The 12,478-nt window shown below is 53.0% G+C and overlaps 1 protein-coding gene across 14 annotated transcripts in view; it reads right to left on the reverse strand.

Moving 5' to 3' along the window:
• Nucleotides 1–12,478, reverse strand: part of LOC105495739 (tetratricopeptide repeat domain 28) — a 715,636-nt gene that overhangs the window by 32,162 nt on the left and 670,996 nt on the right. The window lies entirely within an intron of this gene.

The following is a 12,478-nucleotide window of genomic DNA, read 5'->3' on the forward strand; positions in this document are numbered from 1 at the left end:
GGAGTTTTTCTACATAATCAAATGTCCCTAAGTGCTGTTCAAAGGATTTAATTACATCCTGTGTGGAGCAATTGTGTGCAGGCAAACGTGAGGACCATTAGGAATCAGCGACAGCCACCAAGCTGATGAGGACAGTGCCCCAATGCCAATTAATTTACCATGTGGGGGCTGCAGACAGGACAAAGAGCATGTTGGCCCCCACCTTGGGCTCAGAGCAACCGCTGAGCACCCACCTGAGCCCCAGCATGGGCTCTGTGGCAAGGCAGTAGAAACCCCTGGCCCCATGGCCTCATTGGAAGATGCTATGACCAGGCAGCAGCTGCAGAGTGGGTTGGTTTCAGTATGGCTGTGTAGTTTTGTTTCGCTTTTAAATTTCTGTTCCAATGTTTCCAGGCATAGTTTTATTAATACTAAAGCATTTTCAACCCCAAGTACCCCAAGTTTCATACTTCCAACATGGGATGACAGCATTCAATGATTCATTCATTCATTCACTCATTCATTTGGAAAATTTTCCCTAAGCGCTGGCTGTCTGCCAGGCACTGGCATAGTCTCTGGGAACCTACAGAGGATAAAATGCACAAATGAGCAGAAGAGGTACAGGGAGGGGAAATTAGTCCCTTTCCAATGCAGCAACAGCTGCCCACATGCATCCTCTCAGCACCTGCCCTGTGGCCTGGCCACTGTGACCGCAGCACAGCCATTGGTGACATTCTATGCCTGACTATTGGACGGTGATTTTTTTCTTTTTTCTTTTTTCTTTTTTTTTTGAAACAGACAAGGTATCATCCTTCCTGTAGGAGATAGCTTTAAAAAAAGAAAAAAAAAAAAAAAAAAGACAAGGTATTGCTCTGTAGCCCAAGCTGGAGTGCATTGTGGTGCAAACATAGCTCACTGCACCCTCAACCTCCTGGGCTCAAGTGCTCCTCCTACCTCAGCCTCCTGAGGAGTTGGGTCCACAGGTGTGTACCACGACACCAAGCTAATTTGTAATTGTTTTTTTTAGAGATGGGGTCTCACTGTGTTACCCAGGCTGGTCTTGAACTCCTGGGCTCAAGCAATCCTGCCACCTTGGCCTCCCAAAGTGTTGGGATTACAGATGTGAGACACCACACCCCACCATCAGTGATCTCTTAACCTTGATTTAGACACTATGCATAGTTCAAGAGTTTCTGCTACATATTCTAGGACCCTTAAGGGCAAAGACCATGCCTTAAACCAGATACACTGCTGAGGTTCAGTAGGTACTCTGGCTACTGGTAATGACAGCAACTAGACTGTTGCCCAAGAAAAACACAGAAGGCTGCTCCTCTCTGCTGGTCCAGGCCAGGAGCTGTGACATCAAAATAAATTATTTGAAAGATTCAGCCGTGTGTTTTCCAGGTAAGATCTCTACCCCTAGCTCTCTCCCACTCCTCCCAGTGATCTTGGCAATGCACCACTTGACCTAAATTCTAGGGTTGTGCCAAGCCAAGCTCTCAGCATCCTCAGCCTCCAGCCTGGTGCCTGTGAGAGAAAAGCAGAGCAGCAGGACTTGGAGGGCCAGGGAGCCCACTCACGTCCGCTCCCTGGCCTCACTCACTCTGGAAACGTGTAATTACAAGTGATGAGGGCTGTAGCACGTCTTTGCCATCAAAGCCAGTGAAGCACAGATAACCCTGGAGTGACACTCAGAGGCTCACTTAATTCCACAGAATACACTGCAAAGAGCAATTCTCCCCTCAAGGAGAGATTACCAAATTGCTCTCCTGAGGAGATGCTTTGGCATAACACACGGTGTCTGTCACGGCACTGTTTGTTACCACACACACGTGTTCTCAGCAGACAGGGAACACGGCCCCGAAGAGCCTAGGCTGCCATCCAGACAGCAGACGGGCAGCAGCAGGAGCACTAGGTGCCCTCTTCCTGTGCACTTCATGTTTCACAATCTAGATGATGGCCTGGACTGTGGGCTCAGGTAACCCCAACTTGAGGCTCCTGAGTCTGATCAGTCCAGCTGGGCGTGACTGGGGGAGTGCCATGCCCCCAGACAATGCTGTGGCCCAAGGTCCTCAAGATGACTGATGGGGACACTCCACAAACCTCAAGGCCCTTTAGCTTTGAACTAAAAAGGCTCCTACTAGAGAAAGACCCCAGCTCTAGGGAGTTCTCAGGACAGCCCCAGCTGTCCAGGGAGACCCAGGAGTTCCTTCAGCTGCTCCCAAACTTGGCTACTTACTCCAACAAATCAGAACCAAACACCCGGCCCATCTGACCCCTCCCTGAGGAGCACAAGATGTCAGGTTGGACATCTTGTGGTCTGGGCAGGGCACCCCTACTGGCAATGCTGAACTGCACAAGGAAGTGCCAGGAAAAGGCTGGAGTCTGATGCTAGCCAGCAATTCAAAAGAGGAAAATGTTTGAAGAAGTGGTGGACAGACCTGCTGAGCTTGAATCCCAACCTTGGGCACTGCTTCATGCCCTGCAATCAGGGGCAGTGTCACCTAGGGGCAGGGAGTGTGGGTCCTGGGGAGGATGGCTGCAGTGCGTGGAGAGCCAGGTAAGGCTTGGGCGTGTGAGCTAGAGACAGGCATGGGGCAGGAGGGCAGAGACCAGGCTGTGGATTCCAGGACCTAAGTGCTAATGGCGGTGGCATCTTTTTATTAAAAATGCCATGAGTGCCAGAGGCATCTAAGGGGCCCGGTGGCGCTAACCCATCCCACATGTCACTGCCCATGATATGCCAGGCACCATGGGCCACAGGCCTTTGCCCTGGGTTCCAATGGAGGTGGGGCAGCACCGGGGACAAGCTGCTGACTCCCACTGCTGGTCGGGCTGAGATGAGGGAAGCCTCTTTGGGACAGCACCATTGATCCGGGCCACAAGGGATGATTTGGTGGTACCCTGCCTGGACAAAGTGGAGGAGGCCATTCCAACAGAGGAACAACATAGAGAAATAGAGACTGGGGTGCTTGGGGCAGTGAGTGTGAGAAGTCATGCGGACAGAGGAGTGGGGATGCAGGCTGAAGAAGAAAGTGGGCCAGATGGGCCTGGGCAGAGGTTCTGGGGTTATATATGGGGAGAAGCAGTACCTCTTACCTCTTTAAACAACCAGGCTTGCCTGATCAGGAAGTTCCTCTCCCCAGGCTACCAGTTCTTTCCTAGGGGATGAGCATAAGGAGGCCACCTGTGTCTACACCCCTCCCCTGAGAACATTCCCCCCTCCCCAGGGCTGGGTTGCAAAGTAGCCATGATCAGACCATCCTCACCCTGGGCTAACTTCAGTTGGGAAGCCAGTCAGGAATCTTTGACCAGGGCTGGGAAACGCAGCCATTCAAGGCACCTGTCTGATCTGGGAATATTTCCTGGAAGACCCCCTCTGGGCACCTGGGTATGTGCCCAGGCAGTGCAGATTCTTCAAGAACCAGATCCTAATGGGGTGGTCAGGGCACCCAAGCTCCAGTGAAGGCTCTCCCTCTGAGTCTCAACTGAGCACCCCCTGCCTGGAACTTGACCTTGTTTTGCTCTCTCCAGGCCACCAAGCCCACCTGTGCCCCATTGACACTTGCTGACCTCTGCCCCCTAGATGCCACATCAAGTGCTGGCTCTCAGCCTCCCACCCTGGCCCTTTTTGCAACCTGGCAGCTCACAGACCAACTATCTCTGGAGCAACAGCTCCTGGGCACTGACCCTAGCCAGCCCAGTCTCGGTGGGCCCAGCAGGACCTGGCCATGGGGCCCCTTGCACTCAGGCAGGGCAGCCCTTTGAGAATACCACTCTAATCTGCGCTGCTATTCAGTTGGGCGGCAGGGAGCACTTGTCCCTAGAGAGATCCTTTTCAAAATAAAAACAAAAGACTAGAAATAGTCAGTCAGTAATTATGAAACAACAAACAACAAACCAAAAAAACAACCAACCTGAACCATGATTTGAGGTCAAAGTAAATCCATCAAGACTTTCTCCCTGAGCAGGAGGCATCTGTGGCAAGCCACCTGGCCCCACAGCAGCAGCCTTCACAGGCCTTCATCTGCTGGGCCCAGTGCTGCCTTCCTGCCCATGCCTCTTCCTTAGTAGCTCTTCAGGCAGCAGCTGCCTCTGGTTTCTCCACGATAGTGGCCCTGGTCCACCTTGACAGCAGCCACATGTGGCTGGTCCCCACTAGGGAACTGCCCTGGGAGTGATATGCTCAGGGGCAGAGAATGGGAGTTGGGGGCCGGGGGGATGGCGGGCAGGAAAACAAGGCTGAGAGCTACTGATGGTCCCTTGAACCCTGGGAGCCCTCTGCTGGAGGTGCACATGGGGGGAGGTGTCAGGCTGCGACTCAGAGGACAGGATGTGGCAGGACACAGCCCCTCTCTGGTTGCATGGGTGGACCCGAGGTTTCCTTGCCTCCACCATCATTAGTGCTGCTGCTGCCTTGTGCAGACTGCTGGGAGCTGGCAGGGGTGAGTTCCCTTTCACATGTAGTTTCTGTTCTCACTGCAACAGTTAAAGCAACCTACTGCAGCTATCTTACTGGGATACCTCTGCCTAAAGATCTGCATAAAGATATATTCCCAACAGATCAAAACAGCAAAGCAGTCAGCTCCTTAGCCCTGAGCCTTACTGTTCACAGCTGGGAGTGGACCACCCACAGGTCGCCAAAGAGCTGTGACTCTGGCAAGGAATGTCACTTTCTACTTCCCTCTTTTTCTTGCTGGTAAAATAAAGGGTTGGGCTAAAGTTCTTGTAGGGCCTCTTCTAGGGTTGTTGTTTTTTAATTTTTTTTTTTTAACTGATGATCAATCCAACCAGAACTTCTAGTTTTAGAAATGAAAAATTTCCTCTATCTAGGCAAGCCTTCAACCCCTCTGCTGAGCCTCAGCCCTTCCTGTGTTTCCCCTGCGTGGGCATCAGGCATGGGACAGTTAGGGTGCAGGCTCAGCTTTCTGGTGTTGTAATCTGCCTGGGAGAGTTGGCACTGCTGATACATGTCCTTGTGGTGGTGTGGTTTTGGGCCTCAGAGTCACAGCTGGCTGGCAGCAGGCACCCCGGGCTCTGAGCCCCAGGTGGCAGAATGCTCACAGCGGCTGACAGGTGTGCACTGGAGTGTGAGGGATAACCTGCTCTCTGCCATCCACCTTCCTGCACTGTCACGACAACCTAGTCCTTCACTGCTTCATAGAAGAACGGCCACAGAGGGCCAGGGGCTCCTCAAGGCAGTGCTTTAGAGTATATATAGTATTGCTCTGATCGCCACAGGCCTTTCACCCTGGCTGACTTCTCTCTGTCTCAGCTTTCTGGGCTCTAGAGAACAGCGCTTTTCGCTTGCTAGAATGGGAGCTTTGAAAGGGGTAGAAACATGCTTCCCACAGGGCAGGAGTGTGAACCGTGGCAGGGGCTGTGCTGCCGGTTTAGGAATGAAGGCAGGCCAGAGAAGAGCACACATGCACCCCTCTGCCGGCACAGCCAGGCCTACCACGGCAGCCTCACCGGCTCAGGGCCTGTGAGGTTATTCTTCCTCTTCAGATGAGGAACCAAGGACCAGAAAGAGCAAGAGATCTGCACAAAGCCACCAGGTTGGCAGGTCATCAGGCCTCCCACTTGGCAGGATAGGGGCTTTTGCTGTGCCCTCCCAGCCGCTGTGTTCCTAAAGGTGGTGTGATGGTGGGTGGCCCCTCCTGGAGGCTGCGACTCCAGGCTTCACAGCTGCACCACCCCGGGGCTCCAGCAGGTGGCACTGGCTCACTTTTCTCACAGCCCATGGCTGCCGGGACCCAGTTGGGCTAACAGCCTAGCTCTCAGCAGAGGATCTTCTCACCTCACACTGTCTTTATTATTCTTCAGATGATGTTTATTAACCTACTTCAGGAACATTTTCAGTTTCTCCAAAGCACACAATCTGTGTGGTGGTGGGAAAAGGAGAGGGCCCAGCATGCATGGAGAGAGAGGTGAAGCCACAGAGTGTCTGTGAAGAGTAGACAAGGGGCAGAGGGGTCAGGGGCGTGGCTCTTGTCTCTGCAATGATGACAAATGCCAACTGGGTTGGGCTGCCCTCATTGCTCATGAATCTCCCCTTCAGAGAGGATGAAGGAATCTACTCCTGAGGCAGGAGGAAGCCAGTGCACTGCTCACACTCCTTTGGGCAGTCTGCTGCAGCAGTGCCTGTGAGCGAGTATGAGCCTGCCCAGGTGAGCAGCTGCTCCCTGGCTTCCCATCCACACTCAGCTGAAAGGGAGTTAATTTATGGTGCAGACAGCAGCCTGGGCAAGTCCCCCCAACCTCCCAACACACACACACACACACACACACACACACACACACACACACACATATGCATACACACACACGCACACAGCTTTCTCAGGCTCTCACACTCTAAGGTGGAGAGCGAAATGCACCCACTCTGCTTGGGCCAAACAAGCTCTTTTGGGCAGTTGGGACCCGATGGACCTCCCTGTGGAGTCTGCCCGCCCTTCCTTCTGCAAGGCAGGCTCTCACCTCAACCCACTCTGCTCTGTCACCCCTCACCTGGCTTCCAAGGCAGCATTTCTGCAGCACTCTGGCATTGGGGAATCAGGTCTCCCATGTGAAGAACACAGCACTGCCTCCTTGGCAGAGACGCGTCTATGTGGGGTCAGTAGATGAAGAAACAGGGGCTTGACTCTCCCTCAGCCAAGTCTGAGAAAAGGGCTCTGGCTCAAGCCTGAAGATGACCAGGATGGCAGGCGCCCACCTAGCCCTGAGATTCTGGCCCTCCTGTCTCTGCAGTAGGTCTGACCAGGTGGCCGGGAGGAGGGAACAAGCAGGCTAGAGCTTAGTGCAATCTCGAAGAACCTCACTGGCTGGCTGGGGCTGTCTGCTCCACACGCATTGACCCAGAGGCAGCCACACTACTGTGGGGGCAGCACTGTTAGACTGCCTGGGGAGGGGCAGCTAGGAAGGGTGCCACCTGAGAAACGCATGAAGGGGCAACCTGAGGGAAGGCTTTGCCCCTCATGGCACCAAAGAGAAAGGTGGTGCTCATTCACCCATTCAACAAGGGCTAAGTGCCTCCTTGGTGTCCCTGGGCAAGCTGCAGTGGGGGAATTCAGTCAACAGGGAGATCTGGTCCTTGCCCTCCTGGAGTTCACAATTTGATGAGGACCATGCAAGGCCCGATAGCAGCTGTGTACATGTGTGCTCGCATGGGTGCATCTGATCTTAACGCTTGAACACAGGTGGCAGAACGAGGTCTCTGGGAGTGTCTTCCTTTCCACCTCTTCCCTGTGTCCTGCCCTCCCGCTCCTCTGGGGCTCAATTCCTCACCAGGCACTTGGTTCCTTCATGGTCTGTCTAGACATAGGGCCAGGAACGCTCACCCCAGGGCACATCTGGTCATGACATCTTTAGGATGACTGGAAGGGAGGGGTGAGAAGGGAACTAAACTGATATGGGGCATCTTCTAGAGTATGGACATGGAATCTCAGGGCTAGGTGGGCCCCCGTCATCTTCTGGGCTGTAACGTGAGTACGCTACTTGCATCCTCTTTTAGCCCTTGGCGCCATTCACTGTTACTAATGAGTAAACAACGATGCAAGGTTAAACATCTCCTCTAAGGCAGCGACATCAGGGGAAAGGCCCTGCTGCTCCACGAAGTCAGGCAGCAGAAAGCCTGTGGCTTGAGGGGGGCGCCCTCTGCTCTCTGGGGAGCCGAAGGTCTAGTGCTGTGTGGCATCAGGCCCTGAACCCTCATCTGCCTCATCTGGTTTGTGCCCTCTATCCTAGAAAGGCAGACACTGCACGCAGTACCAGTCCAGGGGCCATCTGTGAAGACTCTGTCCCCAGGTCAGAGTTCTGCAGGGGTCAGGGAGGGTCCTCGGTGGTGGCAGCTCATTCAAGGTGTGGCTGCCATTTCTCAGCCCTGTCATTTCTCTTCTGATCAGACACATGGTCCTCACCTTCTCAGGATACGTTTATTGCACATGTTCACCTGCCATGCCCTCTGTGCTGCTCTGTGGTCAGGCTGCCCTGGGAGGAATCCTGCCTCTGCCCCTCACCCACTCACCTGCTCACACTCACTCAGGTGAGCCCCTTAACCCCCTCTGGGGTGCAGCTTCCTGCCTCACAGGCAAGGACTGCACCTGGCAGACTGTGAGTATAGCTCCTGCTCTGCTGGGATCTACCTGGAAAATCCTTTGGTTCCTTCTTCCCTCAACTGAGCCCTAACCAGGATGTTCCCAAATCCCCTCTGGGGCTCTCAACTGAGCTGCATCTTCTGAGGTAGCTGGCCTGAGATTTGAACGTGAGTTTTAAGACATCAATGGAAAAATTAATTGACAAATACATTATATTCAAGTAACCAGAGATGCCTCAATTCAATTAAAAAACAGGATTCTGAAACCATTCAGTGACTTCCCTCCACGAACATCCTCACATGAAAGGTTGTCTCATCTGGGAGGTGAACCTGGTGAACACTGCATTTTAAGTACTTATGCAATAAGCTGTGGGTGCTTCTGCTTGTTCCCCTCCTTAATTGCTACATGTCTGGCTGCTTCTCCAGAGAAGAGCCACAAGGCTGGGCAGGCACAGGCAGGGACCCTGGCTCTACCGGTAGTGCCTGGCTCCTCTCAAGCCCAGGAATGAGTGTGGCGCTGCATGTGTCTTCTCTTCCCTTGCTCTTGGACTCTCCTGGGCATATTGGGTCCATGGTAGGTTCCCTGCCTGGGCTAAGGGTTGTGGCACATGCCTCCACCAAAAGGGTCTGCACCTGCCCTCCTGCAGGAGCCACGGCAACAGTTGGTGGTGCCTGGCCTCTGCCCACTCTAGGCATTGTGCTGTGGCCATCTGCTCTTTACTGTAATGAGTATGAGGCTCTGAGCCCAAGCCTGGAGATGCTCACCTTAAAAGAACCTGATGCCCAGGCCAGCCTTGTACGCCTTTCCTACTGACCCCATTCAGAGATCAGAACAAAGGCCTGGGCCAGACAGTCATTGGGGTGGGCTTCTCAAGTGCTCAGGGATGGAGAGAAGAAAAGACAGCCCTGTGTGTGGTAGCCTGCCCAGCTGATGCATGTCCAGCAATATAATAAAACCCCCTTCCAAAGGACTTTGCACTTTCAAGCAATTTGTGGGTCCAAGCCTGTCCCTGAAAACAAACCTGTCAGGTCTAATTCACTTGTTCACAGAGAACTTCCAGAGTTGGATTAGTCAGAGTTGTCTGAAGACAGAATGCGCTGCCTCAGGAGGTAGTAAGCTCCCTGTCATGGGAGGAATTCAGGGAAAAGATGGGTAATCACTTGGCAAGGGAGTTAGATGGATGAAGGCCTGTGGGGCTAGAACATTGTCTTTGGAGTCTGGAAGACCTGGCTCCTAATGCTGGCTCTGTCATTTTCTAGCTGTGAGATCCTGGGCAACTAACTTAACATCTCTAAGCCTTAGTACCCCTCATGGTTGCTGCAGGGATTGACTAAGATAACACATGTAAAGCACTTAGCACAGTGCTGAGTGCTGGGAAGTAATAAGCAGACACACACTGCTGTCATTATCATCGTTGCTATTGTTGTTGCTATAGTTACTTAATTCCCTCTCTTCCTCCTTCCCTCTTTCCCTCCCTCCCTCCCTTCCTTCCTTCCTTCTTTCCTTCTGTGCCTGTACCTACCTAACACACGGCACCCTGCTAGGCTCCTTGGGTGATACAGAGATAAATCAGAAGCGACTGAGCCTTGTGCAAATGCACAGCCTGGGAGGGGAGAGGGCATGGACACAGGTGACGAATGCAAGGTGCAAGGTTGTGGCTCCCTACCCACAGATAAAGCACCAGGAAGTTTTAGAGAAGGGAGAAATGATTTCCAGTAGGGGCAATCCAGGATGGATTCGTGAAAGATGCTGTGTTTGACACAGTGCCTCAGGGGAAAGCCCTCTTTGGCCATGTCCCCATGCCCAGGTGAAGACCCTGAGATGTGAATGGGCAGGTCTGGGGTTCCTTTGGGTTAGGACAGAGGGTGGGATGAAAATGGAATAGGAAATGGGAAGAATGGCAGGGTGGGACTGTGAAGTACTCAGATGCCAAGCTCCACACTTCCACCTAACTCCACTGGAGCTCCTGTGATTCCTGTCGAGAGAAGGACACAAACAAAACCGCGCCCCAGCCAGAGGGGAGGACAGCGATGACCGTCAGCCTGTCCCAGGTGGGTGGTAACGGGATCAGTGTGAGGGACAAAGTCACATCCAGTGAGGGGCAGATTTCATCTCTGCCACTGACAAGCGGGCAGACTTGGGGCAATTCACCTTGCGGAGCACCAGCAACTGTTTGAGGCTGTTGATAGGCATCAAGATAGGCAGGGACAGGACAGAGGCTCCTGCCCAAAGCCTGGTGACTGGAACCAACAGCTGCTGCAGCTGATCTTCCAGGGAAGATCCTTGCCCAGAATGGTCACAGTGAGGTGAATATGGGTGGATGGCAGCCATGGCATGCTGTGCATGCCTACATTTAATGTGGCACAGATGACCTGGAGGTCAGAGGTGGAGAGAACACTCAGCTCCTTATTGGGGCCAGAAGCCAAAGAGGCACCAACAAGGAGCAGGGGACAGGGATGCAGGACCCCAGCCAGAAAGCTGGGTATGCAATCTTGGGGGTTCAAAGCCAGGGCTATAGCTGTAGCTGATAGCAGATTGGGTCATCCCTCTGCATTTATTCAAAGTGTTTCCAATGGCCCCGAGAGAGGTTGTAGCAGGAAGAAGCATCAATCTATCAGTTTCTTGGTGGCGATTTGATCTTTTGGATCTTTTGAGTAGTTGATTCACCCCTAAAAAAAGAGCCTTTGGTGCCATAGAAACCTCAGACTCAAAGTGGGGAGAGAAAGAAACTACTTACTACACAGCAGGATCGATCTAGTCATCATTACTCTTATTGCGTCCTAGTAACAACTCTATCAGTAAGCAAATGTAAAAAGTTGAAGGTCACTTTAACAAAGGGCAGAGCCAGGTTTCAAATCAAGGTCTGGCTAGCCCCAGAGCCCAAGATTTCTCCTCTGCACTGTGTGTCTCACCACAGACAAAGGCCTAGACCTAGGAAGACAGTGATCAGCAGATCACTGGCCTACACTGGGCTTTTGCAGCACTGCTGCAGCACACCTCTGTACGGCCCTAAAGCAGGGTGGCCCTCATGTATGTTCATAAAGAACCACAGCCTGGCCAGGCACGGAGACTCACATCTGTGATCCCAGCATTTTGGGAGGCCACGGTGAGAGGATTACTTGAGCCAGCCTGGGCCAAATAGCAAGACCCTGTCTCTACAAAAAAAAAATTTTAAAAATTAACTGGATGAGGTGGTGTGCACCTGTGGTCCCAGCTACTCAGGAGGCTCAGGCAGGAGGACTGCTTGAACCCAGGAGTTTGAGGCTGCAGTTATTTATGATGGCACCACTATAACCCAGCCTGGGTGACAGAGTATGACGCTGTCTCTAAACAAAAAAAGAACTACAACTACACATCCATGCACATGCACACACAGCAGGACGCACGTGTGCCAGGTCTCAGCTTACTGGCCAGGCTGGTCTTGTGGAGACGGCTCTCCTTTCCAGTCACCGCTCTCCACTGTCCTGCTGACACTTTCTTCCCCATGCCTTTAGGAAATCGTCCTGTGTATTACAGTCACTGCATTCCCTCCCACCTCCACTGCAGGCCAGGCTTTCACGCATGGATTTGGAGGGCAGCATAGGCTCTGGGAGCACTACTGCCTCTCCACTTTCAGGGCCTGACCCTCAGGTGTTGAGGGCAGAGGGGGAAGGGGGCAGGCAAACGCTCTGGAGGGCTTCCTCTGCACCCCTCAACATGGCAGCCAGCTCTGGCTCCCCCAGAACCCCTCCCCTCTGCCACTGGCTGCACACTCTGTAACGTGTGGCTGAGGTCCCTGCCCAGCAGACAGTCTCCTGGGTGGGGAACCAGTAAGGTGCTAGGCCCATGTGACCCACCCAGCGTGACACACACACACACACCCATGCCACGTGAAATGTGGGCACGCTGAGCACTGTGGCCATCCCACTCCCACCTAGCATTCTCCCTACTTTCTTTTCTCCCTGTTCTATAGTCATGGAGGTTGGGCCCATGGGATGGAGATGCCTCTTTCCTCATCTAGCAGGACCCCAGTTTTTGCTGGCGATTCTCTAGAAGGACCCCCAACCAAGCTGAGGTTCTCTCTTGCTTATTCCTTGTCCAGTCTTCTGTGAGAGACCGGGAGTGTGTCACAGGGCACTAGAGGGAAGTTGCAGAGACCTGAGGGTGGGCTCTGGCCCTGTTGTGCTCCTCTCTTTAGAATAAGGAGACTTACTTCTTTGTCCTCTGTTTTGGCTCTAGTCACTGCTCTCTGGACAATAAGAAAGTCCCTCTCCACACTGTGTCACACACAGATATAATGTGGAAAATTAAAGACCTAGGATGCTTGTTGTACCAATGGTGGCTTACAGAAGTCAGGAAACTTCTCTGGGGTACTGGCCCTAAATGACTCTGGATGGGTGCACCTTACTTAATACCAAGGCACT

The sequence above is a fragment of the Macaca nemestrina genome, chromosome 15 (genome assembly GCF_043159975.1).
Source record: "Macaca nemestrina isolate mMacNem1 chromosome 15, mMacNem.hap1, whole genome shotgun sequence".
Taxonomy (NCBI): domain Eukaryota; kingdom Metazoa; phylum Chordata; class Mammalia; order Primates; family Cercopithecidae; genus Macaca; species Macaca nemestrina.